The sequence below is a fragment of the Oreochromis niloticus genome, linkage group LG3, assembly GCF_001858045.2.
Source record: "Oreochromis niloticus isolate F11D_XX linkage group LG3, O_niloticus_UMD_NMBU, whole genome shotgun sequence".
In the NCBI taxonomy this organism is placed as follows: Eukaryota; Metazoa; Chordata; class Actinopteri; order Cichliformes; family Cichlidae; genus Oreochromis; species Oreochromis niloticus.
Genome location: NC_031967.2, coordinates 24332514 through 24344596, shown reverse-complemented (window position 1 = coordinate 24344596; position 12083 = coordinate 24332514). Strand labels below are relative to the sequence as shown.

The following is a 12083-nucleotide window of genomic DNA, read 5'->3' as shown; positions in this document are numbered from 1 at the left end:
TTTCACCTGACTGACTCTAAATCTACTGACAGGAAAGGCCAAGCCCTGACCTGGTGCCCCTCCCCTGAAACATAGCTGTGTTTATCACCTTATGATGACATTGTTCAGGTGGAGGGATGCGGTAAATAAATATGAATTATTTTCAGAAAGAAAGTTAAAGTAAAACTTTCATTACCTTGGCTAAGATTGGTGATTTATACATGTGAATTTCACACATTATTTGCACCATTATTGTATCAATGAAATGTTTAAAGAATTCATTGCTTCACAGGTTGTGACCATGTCTTAGCTTATCAGGAGCTTTGCCATGTCTGAGTGTCTGTGTGCAGTCAGTGAAACCTGTGACCAGTTTTCTACCAGGACTGAGTCACTAACACCAGTACAGAGGTCTGATCACCCAGTAACTGCAAAATATACAGAAAACACACGTGCTGCTCACATCTGTAGTACATACCTGAAAATAGCAAACCACACACGTGTCAGTCATTATTATTAATATTATTATTATTATTATTATTATTATTATTATTATTATTATTATTATCATTATTATTATTATTATTATTATTATTATTATTCGGCCGTCACAGATAAAAATGTCTGCATTGAGGATATGAAAGTCTTTACACACCTGGCTGTATTTAGAGCGCTTTACTAATCCCTGCTTGGGCCCGTTAATAATTAGTGTGATCATCATGGGCCCCGGGGCCTCTTTGTGGTCCTTCTGTGAGTTTTGTCCTTTTCTGCTGATACAGTTTGCTGGACCCCTCCTGCTCTGTCGGCTCAGGTTGACTGACAGTGTGGGTCATAACATCTGACACTTAACTCTTCATGGTCGTCTTCAGGTGTGGTCATGCTACCCTAATCCCTCTTTTTGCAAAGTGGGCAACAAATCTGATTAACTTTAAGAAAACTGGTACTAACCCACAACCTTAGATTGCCGGTACCCCCATAAATAGTGCTTGTGCCTCGTCATGAGGAATAAATATTGTAATAGCTAATATCCTGTTTGCTTGTTGGCTCTATAATTAAAAGCAGATCCCCAGAAACCTCCTGATTGTTGGGCCAGCTGCTCCTCCAGGGGATGGGAGGTGTTTGGACGCTGCATTAATGCATCACCCGTTTCTTTGGTCCTGCCTCAGCTTGTAATGTGTGTCTGGCTGATCAGTGTTGGCTGATTAACCACAGTAATGTTTGTTTTCTCAGATATTTTTCTTTCTTATAGAATCTCATATATATTTATTGTATCCCTCTGCCTGAACAATGTCATTATTAGGTGATTAATCCAGCTGTTTCTCATTGGTCAGCTACAGCTCATGCCATCAGTTTATCACAGGATTGTTTTTATTATTTACATAAAAACGTGTTTATGAATCACTGAACCATACATTAAATTTCTAACTGATTAGCTACTAGATGTTATTATTTGTATTATTTGTGTTATTATTATTATTATTATCATTATGAGAAATTCGACAGCTTTTGAAATTTTGACAAAACTACAACAGTTTTATTAGCCCTTATTAGATGCTTGACAGGTCCATAAATTACTTTCAAATTAAATGTTTAAACTCACCAGTTTCCTGAATGATGACTGGATCACTTTGTGCTATGAGTGAGTTTGTGTCTGTTCTCCATCCTCTGCATTGGTATTTTCCTCCTTTAGAGATCCTGATCACTTTATCTGATCCAACAGCTTCTGTGGACTTCACTGCAGATGAGGTTTCTCTGAACCACTCATATTTTAAGTCAGCAGAGTGTTTCACATCACAGGTCAGTGTCACACTGCCCCCTGCTGGTATGGTTGTGCTGTCTGCTGTTACAGTGACATTCACTCCATGTCCTGTAATAAAGAAATACAAAAACAAAACAAAAAAACATTTGATGTAAATTAAAGTGAAAAGATATCACAACACAACTAAAAGTTGGTGGAGTTACATATTAGAGAGCTTCTAATTTCAAGTTTTACCATAAAAACATCGATTGTGAGAATTTTTGATGAATCTAAAGAGGATATAAGTCTGGAGTGTGTCGTGATCCTGGTTCTGACTTTGTGTTTCTGAGTTTTTTGAGGTTGAATTCTTTCTTTGTTCATGTTTGCAGTTTTTTTTTAAAGATCTCTATTTATTTTTGAGCATTTTTAGAGCCTTTAGTTCTTCTTATAATTTAGTCTCAGAGTTTCATTTGTTCCATCAGTGTTTCCTGTCTCATCCTCCTGTGTCAGTTCCCATTTGTTAACTTTATTACTGTGTCTGTTTCCCTGTTTAGTTATTAATCTACACTTCCTGTTTTATTGTGGTAATTTTAATGTAACATTTTATTTAGGTGGTCATTTGTTTCTTGTGTCTTATGTTGAGTTTTACTTCCCTCTCGCTGGTGTTTTAACATATTCAGGACTATTCATGGTGCCATAGATTCACCTCATCCTAAGAGCATCATTCTGACTTGTGGTAGTTTAAGTTGTTCTGTTCCTCCAAACATCCTCCTTTAATTTTATTTCACCACAGATCTTCTCCATCATTATGAATCTGTTGTATTCAGAGTAACTTTGTTGAAATTCTTCCTCCACACCTTTAGCTGAAATATTATCACACAGTTCTACAGTGAAAATGTTTTTGATGGCATATCAAAGAAAAACACTAACACTCGTCTGAAGACAGGTTTATAATCTCACTCAATATTTAAAACAAACAAACAGATTACAGATGAAGCTGAAACACAAATCACAAATACAGCAGAACACTAGATGCTACAGTGTGTGTGTGTGTGTGTGTGTCCTCATCTTTCATCACATTACAGGATGAAGAAGTTTGATGTTTTCGTTTCTGCACAGTTCAGATCAATAACTTTAATCAGCTGTATTAGGTTCAATGATTTATCCACTAATTAAATACAAAACGAACAAAATTTTCTGAGACAATTTAAAGGTCACAAACGCTGCATTAAGAGATTTCACATATTTAAAAATAATTATTTGTTGTAGAGAAAATATGAGGTCACATCATTCACTTTTTACATTACCAGTTTTTTAGAGTGATTTTTCTCAAACTTTGAAGAACCCAAACTGGTTTAATCCAGATTAAAATTTTAAACTCACCAGTTTTCTGAATGATGACTGGATCACTTTCTACTGTGATTGAATTTGTCCCTTTTATACGTCCTATGCAGTAGTAGATGCCGCCTTCAGAGGTCACAAGTTCTCTGTTTGATTCATCAGCTACTGCGGTCTTCTGATTAGAGTTTAAACGGGGTTCTCTGTACCACACATATTCAAAGTCAGCAGACTCCTTCACATCACAGGTCAGTGTCACACTGCCCCCTGCTGGTATGGTTAATCTGTCTGCTGTCAGAGTGGCCTTCACTCCAAATTCTGTCATTTAGAAAAAGATCAAAAGTATAAAATTGGTGCTCTGAATGTTTGATGCAAATTTTAAATAATGTGAGTCATCTGTTGGAGTTGGAGTTGCAGCCACACAATTCAACACACTGAACATCTACACAGACTTTGGAGTGACGTGTTAAACAGCTTCTAATCAAAACACCAAATGAGGGATGAAGGTAACAAACTCTATGCTGAGCTCAGAGCAGCATTTGGTTACCATGTTTGATATTGGATTTTCCTTTAATTTGTCATCAGTGTTTTATAACTCCAAGAGGTAATCAAAAAAAATCCCACTATATAATCCAGCACACATGCCAACAACATAACTCAGTGAGATAATCTGCACTACACACACTGTTGATATTTTCAGATCAGATAAACATGAAAAGAAAATCCACATGTATGAAGCCACAGCTCTTCAGTAAATATACAGTTTGTATCGTGGGTGTGTGTTTGAGTGCTCACACACTTAACATGGTTATATTAACATTTTAACCAATAATCTCAATGAAATGTTTGGTTTATGATACAAAATATAACACAGAGGACGTCATTTAGAGAAACACAGGAGAAGCTAAATACTAGTTAAGATCAACACATATGATATAAATGGAAGAAGAAACAATTCTCACCTTCAGTGTTTCCATGGATGACTGTACTGAGCACTAAAATAATGAATGAAGCATCATCAGACATTATACAACTGACAAAATCACAATAAATATATAAAATGAGGCTTTTTTAAAGGTAAATCTTCAGATTGCACAGTTATTACTCATCACCTAATTTATGTGTTTCAATCAGCTGTCAAACAGGCTGAAAACATGACGAAATCTTTAAAAAAAACATTAAAACTCAAACAATGTTTAAAAAGTGTGAACAGTAAATGTAATATATGCAACAGTTTAAACAGTCACTAGTCTGCTGTGTTGAAGCTGTCAGGTAAACAGGTTAAAGCAGTGATACACTGTAATTTTCACCCGTGAGAAACATTTTCCTTCATCGCTGCCATTCAAACAGTAAAGGTGTGTATTGTACTCACAGAATAACCCCAGCAAACAGAGCAAAGAGTGCCCCATCCTCACGTCCAGCCCTGCACGCTGATCTGCATCTAATCTCAAAGTGTTCGACTTTGCATTGATAATAAATGCAGAACAAAGACAAGCTGCACTTAATGTAGATAAGACCAGAGTTTATATTCAGCTCCTCCTTCTATCACCTCTCTGTGCTTCCTTCCTTTTACACCAACCTCAAACAGCTCCTGTAGCTTTGACCACAGCAGTTGTGTGACGTGTTCACATTTCCTGTCCACTGCAAACATTTAAGCTTCTTCCTGTTTTGTGTTCCTACCTTTCTCTGTGATATACAAAGGTGCTCTGTTGCTTAGTGACACACGTTGCAGGTCATAGTTTTGTCTTTGTTGTCGTGTCCTGTGGATCTTGATCCTGCTGGAGTTTTCTTCTTCTGCAGACTGAGAGTCATCTTCTCAGCCAGTGTTTTGATATATTCATGGTGTCATAGATTCGCCTCATCTTAAGAGCACCGTTCTGACTTGTGGTTGTAAAAGTTGTTCTGTACCTCCAGATATAATTGTTACAAAAAGGAGCTTTAAGTTTGGAAAACACACACACACACACACACACACACACACACACACACACACACACACACACACACACACACACACACACACACACACACACACAGCTGGTACAGGCAGCTCAGAGTGACACACTTGTTCTCCATCCTCATTTACCTGCACATAAAAGGACCGACTCGTCATCCTTTTCATTTCTTTTTCACATTAATAACTATAAACAGTAAATTAGCAATCAAAGCACAATTTACACACCAAGGTGTTATTTATAGTGAAATGAAGGGCTTCAATGAAAAAATTGGTGAGTAAATATTTTCTCATGTTTTAAGAAGCGTTGAGAACAACAAACCAGAACGCTGATCTTTTAAAACTCTGAGCTCTGTATTCTGCCTGTTTAACGTCTCACAGTCTCCTCATCATCTGCCTGTGCTGTCAGCTATCAGGGCTAAAGCATGTGATCTGCAAGGCAGCTCATATCTAGCTTTAATTGTTCTTCCTCATTTTAGTTCTGCAGGCTGATGGAAAAAATGAAGTCACTGTTTTTTCTAAGTGCAGAGATGGTAGAGAAAAGCCTGCAGCTATGTCATCACTAACAGTTATACCACACACAAATACTAACACAGTATTTCCCACAGTGTGTGGAACATAAAACCTTTCTTAAACACTGAGCAAAAACATGAAGAAATGTAATTTTGTTTTCAGTTATTAGCTTTGAATAAATTAACTTTGGTGCAAATAATGGTTTCATTTACAGATTTTCTGTCAGTGAAGAACGATGATGTTGAATTTACTAAATAATCTCTTTCTTTAGCGAGAGACTGTTTTATATAGATAAATGAATATTTACAGCATGTTCATGCAGAGACTCTTTTCTGCTTTTCAGCATGAGAACAACTTTTCACAGCTTCTCTTGATGCCCACATACTCTGTCATCACCACAATGATGCTACTTTTGTCTGTTTTCACACAGTGTTGAGATACTTAATGTAGCATTGATAATTATCACTGTTATTCCAGTACAGGCTCATCATATAAACATGTGTCATGCAGACAGGTCAAATTTCCACTGTGCTCCTTGTTAACCAATATGTGTGTGTGTGCGTGTGTGTGTGTGTGTAGATTTAGTGTGTATGGATGCATGTGTATTTTTACATGTGCTTGCATGCACATGTCTATATTTATAGATACTTATAGATATCTATCACTTATATAGTAATAGTAGCAGCAGAATAGTTGAAATGTATTACTTGCATATTTCCACAACCCTCTATCCATAACACATACTGTGCATGTGTACATAGAACCTCAGCTACCGTTGTATATAGTGTATCATCTTAGTTATTTTGTATTTCTTGACTTTATAATCTTTATAATCTTTATAATCTTTATATTCTATCCTTTGTATTCTTCTGCTATCTGTACCTGAGCTTTGGTAACGCACAAATTTCTCTGCCGTGGGATCAATAAAGTCTTATCTTAACTCTCTACTGTGAGCTGATAACATGAAACACGACATCTGCTACACTGAAGACTTCAGGCTGAAACCACAGGCTGCATTTCCTCTGTTCATGGTGGCTCAACCAGAAACCATGAGGCCTGTCAGTGGATAAAAATAAGCCTGTGGGAGAATAGATGGTGACCACCAACAGTCTTTCACACACATGTAGGCCAGTCAGAAGAGTAAAGACGTTATCGTTTGCAGTTTAATTTTGTAATACTCTCTGATATTGCCTCTTGAATAAAACATAATGAATGTATTTCTTTGCAGATCTGAATTTATTAGATTTTCCTTTCAGTGCTTTTCAGTCTCAGTCATTGTGTCCTTGGGCAAGATACTTCACCTACCGCCTACTGGTGTTGGCCAGAAGGGCCGATGGCACAATATGGCAGCCTCGTTTCTGTCAGTCTGCCCCAGGGCAGCTGTGGCTACAACTGTAGCTTGCCTCCACCAGTGTGTGAATGTGTGGATGACTGGGTGTGTAAAGCGCTTTGGGGTCCCTAGGCGGGACTAGTAAAAGCGCTATACAAATACAGGCCATTTACCATTAAAAGTTTTACATCACAAATAAATGACATTTTCCATTTGCAAAGAATTTCAAGAGTTTTATTCAAAATGCAAACAGGTCAAAAACAGCCTGCCCTGCTGATCAACGACATTAAATGTTATCAGATCTTTCACTGAGGTTATTACATTTGACTGTGCACAGTGTATTCAGACACATGATGGCAGTGCTGAGGAGTAAAACAGAAATGGGGCTGTAACAGCAGCACAATAATCACACTCAGGGTCAACAAACAAAACCTTTCAACTGTGATTCAGTCATTCAGCTAATTTCAAACACTTTAATGAACTGAATTATTGCTGATCAAATGACATAGAAATACACTAATGTAGTGATCAAAAACACACAGACACTAAGGCCTTGATCCTATAGGATAATATTTTAACTGGCAGGATGTTTGTATGAGTGTAGTCATACAAACTTTCAGTTAGTTATAAGTCCAGGATAATCGAGACAGCAGGTCTGTATCAGCAAATCTTTGTACAGTTTTATTATTAAAAGCATTTGCAATAAAATCACAGTGGAAGGCCACCAATGACCCCTCAGTACCTTTAATGGTGCAACATGCCAGCAATGTCACCTGATAACTCAGTCTCACCAGCAGGAAGCTCACAGGTTCTTTTTTTTAACTATAGTGTTTCCCAAAGGGAATAATTGGGACCACTGCAAACAAATTAGAACAAAATACTAGACACAGCAAATCAGTGCATCATAAACACTTACACAAGGCCGATTCCTATGATCTGTTAGTCCCCACTCAGGGATTGCATATTACTTGGCTAATATTGCACCTGGCCCAGTTGACATAAAGACAAACTGAATAAAGAAAGAATCAGTTTTAAAATAAAATACGACCCTTACTCTAAAACAAACTAGAGAGTGAGACAACAAAACAGTGATACAATCACATGTGCAGCCTAGCATACCTGACAGTGTGAAACACTACAGCCAAATACCTTCAGCTAACTGCTTGCTTGCTGTGCAACATCATTAATGTCCTCTTAATCATTACTAAACAACAACAACAGAATGCAATAAACATCAAATACATCAAAGTTAATTAAATATATAACTTAAAAAACATTCAATGTAGACCTTGAATCTCTGCTGAAGGACAGTATGATCACTTAAATGCAACCAGAGCTTCTCAGCATAATATGTTCACACTCCAAATATTTGTAAATCCAAATCTTCCAAAACCACAACCAGAGTCCACATTCTCACATCAGAACAAAGGAGAGAAGAAGAAGAGCACCTGCCTCTACTTCCTTTTTGATCCCTCCCTTTGATCCCCTGGGTCCTAAAGCCATTACACTTATAACAGCAATAATTACAATAAGCAATAATACTAATAACACTTCAAACATGTTAGTAAACTAAATTATTGCTGATCAAATGACATAAAAATACACTAATAACAGTAAGCTGTGAAGAGCTGTAAATGTTCACTTCTTCTTTTTCATTAGTGGCTGAGAACCAGTATAAAGTTGTATTACTGCCACCTACACAGCTGGAATGGTAACAGCAGACTCCAAATACTGTTTATCTTTCAGCCTCAGAGTTGCTGCAGAATTTCTGTTTCCTTTAAAAACTCTAAAGTCCTCTCACACCACCATTATTGACCCCCTGCAAAAAAAAAACGTTTAACTGTCAATTTTTCTAATGTTTTTTTCTTCTTTCGGTTCATTTAATACCCACATGTGCTGGTTTGGAGATGAATCTAATGTCCTTTTTCTCCAGCAGGTGAGGATGCAGCAAGAGTGCTTCATAGAGTAAATCTGTTTGAAGTGTAACTATATAAACTAGGAGCACTTAAACTGCATCTGAATAAATCACAACAAACTGTTCTTCAGGCTTTTTTGTGCAGAATGAGAATTATGTAAATGGCGTCATGACAAGCATGTATATCCTGACCTTTGACCTCTACCCTGAGGGTGTAGTTGGGCTGTGGGACTTTGATGCCATGTTAGGGTCCATTTATATCACTGTGAGTCAGTAAAAGTGGCTTTTTTCTAAAGTAATGCTGTTCATCCCTAGATCAGATTTTCAGATACTTTTACGATCAATGCCAAGAAACACTGAAGCTGTTCTGGAGGCACATGATGCACACACACCTCACTGACACACTTTTCCTTTAATTTGTCATCTGTTTATGATGGCACTTTCAGAATAAAGGTGTTGTGTCAGCAGCCTAAGATTTTATGTCTGACACAATGATGAAATGATGAAATCAACCATGTGAGACAATGTTTTGCTTTTTTATACATTACATTTATTAACACTCATCACGTGTATATTTGTGAAGGTCCTTTGGAGTATTGGGAGTCAGATTTAAGTAAAAATCTGTAAGTAATCTGGAACTCCACATATGTGTTCCTGTATATTGTTAAAACATATCACTCCCATTGAACCCATTGGGACCCATTGAACTGCACATCCTATTGACCAATATCACTCCTCCCAGTGGATGTAAAAATTGCTTTAGCATGCGATGCCTCACAGTCACCCTCATTAAGCTTATCTTCCAACCCAGTTGTTGCTGGAACATTAAAAATTTGGTCACAAATAAGACGCCACTTCGGATGGCTCACACTCCCTCTAGCAACCAACATTTGCAACAATCAGTTATTTGCTCCAGTGAAGATGGACTCAAGATTCTCTGTTTTAGAAGATAAAGGACTTTGTAGTCTGCATCACTTATACATAAATGGTATTTTTGCAAGTTTCGATCAATTTGTTTCTTGCTTTAATCTGATTCTCTTCGCTATTTCCAGCTGCGACATTTTGCAAAAAAACACTCATCTTCATTCCCACATATCCCAACTCCCAGCGGAATAGACTTGGTTCTTAAAGCTAATACCCTGTTAAAGGTCCATATCGCTTACCTTTACAAACTAGTTTCTCCACCCAGTGAATCTGTTTCCATAGTGCTGAGATGAAATGGGAATCAGAACTGGGATCAGGGAGCTGTAGGGCCATTAATCCGTCATCCAGTTGTGCCAGACTTTGATTAATACAATTTGAAGTCCTCCACAGACTATACTACAGTAAAGAAAAATTGTCAAAACTCTACCCAGACAAATTTGATGACAAATGCAATAGATGCTCACAGACACCTTGCAACCTTACTGACATGTTTTGGGCATGCACCAAGTTTCTGAATTTTGGCATCAATCAAAGACTGCTTACATGACATTCTAGGACTCCTAAAAGTGGAGAAGATAAAATTTTCCCTCAGAGGCTCATCTGATAGAGTCTTTGTTCACCGGAAACCATTGCTTAAATACTTAGAAAAACTACCAGCTAGAGAAATCTCTTTGTAGTCTATTATACGACTGTGCACAAACTCTTCTGTTTCTACCGGCAGTTGCTGTCCCATCTCAAAAGATTACGTCATTTAAGATACTCTAGTATTTACTCGGAATGAGGAGCAAGTAGCCATACAAAAAAACCCAAAACATATCACATCATTGTTGCATTCATAATTGATTAAATACATCATAAAACATGCTGTTACTTTTGCATTTACCGCTTAATTAAATCAACAGGAACACAGGACTGCATTCTGACCATATAACATCAGAACATGATTAAAAATGAGATTTTATTGGGAACTAAAATAACTGAAGGTCAACAAATTAGTTACAAATGGTGACAGGACAAAATAAAAAGTCACCAGTGTACTTGTTGCTCTCCCACTTTATAAGACAAGGGCATGATTGATAGTGAAGAGGGAAACCCATCTACAGCACATAGAGTTGAGTTATTAGAGCACATGATCAGCAGTGTTTATGGTGATTTTGCAGAGGAAAATGCCAAGCTAGCTCGACCCAGCTGGTTAAGTATACACCTGACTGAGCAGGACCCTGACCTGTGCCCTCCTCCTGACAGTATCTCACCTTACTGTGACTAAAGAATGAGACTCTGCAGGGTCAAAGAGATGTTTTGTTTCTGTATTGTTCTCTGTTGAACCTGTCTGGATTTTTAGCTCTGATATTTGTGTCATATTAATAAATTTTTGTGTGAACAGTTAATGCTCAAAAGTGAGTGTTATGGAAAATTATAATACTGCTACTTCTCTGAGTCATGCTGATTTATCACATGTACAAGTTCTCTTTTCCTTTGACTGCATCCTGTGACAGCAGCACACAGAGAGCTTCTCTCTGTAAATGTTCTACTTCAGTCCTCTGTGTCAGATACATGCAGACTGCTGTCATGCTCTGTACTGTTAGTGACCACTGTGCAAATCATACTCACATCTGTTTATTTCAGGTTTCCATGACAACGCTGATGCAAACTGTTTACGTGTTTGTCTTGTTAGTTTGTGGATAATCTCATACAGAAAAAAAATCAAACATAAAAATTAAAAATTAAACTTTAAAAAGATTTTACTTTTTCCCTTCTAACAATAGATGAATAAAAAGATCAGAGACAAAATAGATACATAAAACACATGTATTCATATATTCAAATGTATGTGCCGCCTATCATATATTTCTTATTTATATAATGTATGAGATCTTTAGACAAACACAGTTAAAGTGTTTGTTGGTCTCATATCAGTATTTACTTGTGAAACACTGCAAACACTGACTTTAAGTTGTGCTGTCAGATACTAAAGATCACATATTTCACACTTTGTTCTCACTGCTGTTGGAACATGTTAGATACATTCAAGGTTTATTACAAAATCTTTATGAAATATAACTGAATATAGAGAGCATGAATACACCTCCATTTGTTTTATACTAAAAGAGAGCAATATGTCTGATATAATGATTTAATATTGTAACTGTACGTAAAGCTGAGCGTGTCTGATATTTGGGGAGCAGAGGAGCAAGAGTGGCTTCATAAAAAGCTTCTTCTTGGCTTTGCTGCTACAGCTCTCCTCACTGACCTGTAAGACAAGCACAAAAAGACAAAGTGATTTCCAACATGTAAAGATATTATGAGCTGAAGACATTTAATAATGTGAAGAATAAATCAGCCTGCATGGCAGCAGAATTACTGAGAGAGCTTCCTGATGTGACTTCAGAATAAA

The 12083-nt window shown here is 37.1% G+C and overlaps 1 long non-coding RNA gene across 1 annotated transcript in view; it reads right to left on the bottom strand.

Moving 5' to 3' along the window:
- LOC102079958 (killer cell immunoglobulin-like receptor 3DL1) overlaps positions 1 to 12083 on the bottom strand; it is a 77454-nt gene that overhangs the window by 56138 nt on the left and 9233 nt on the right. The window contains exon 2 of the long non-coding RNA XR_002061315.2: positions 1577 to 1843. This is a non-coding gene — a long non-coding RNA (killer cell immunoglobulin-like receptor 3DL1). The remainder of the gene's footprint in view (positions 1 to 1576; positions 1844 to 12083) is intronic.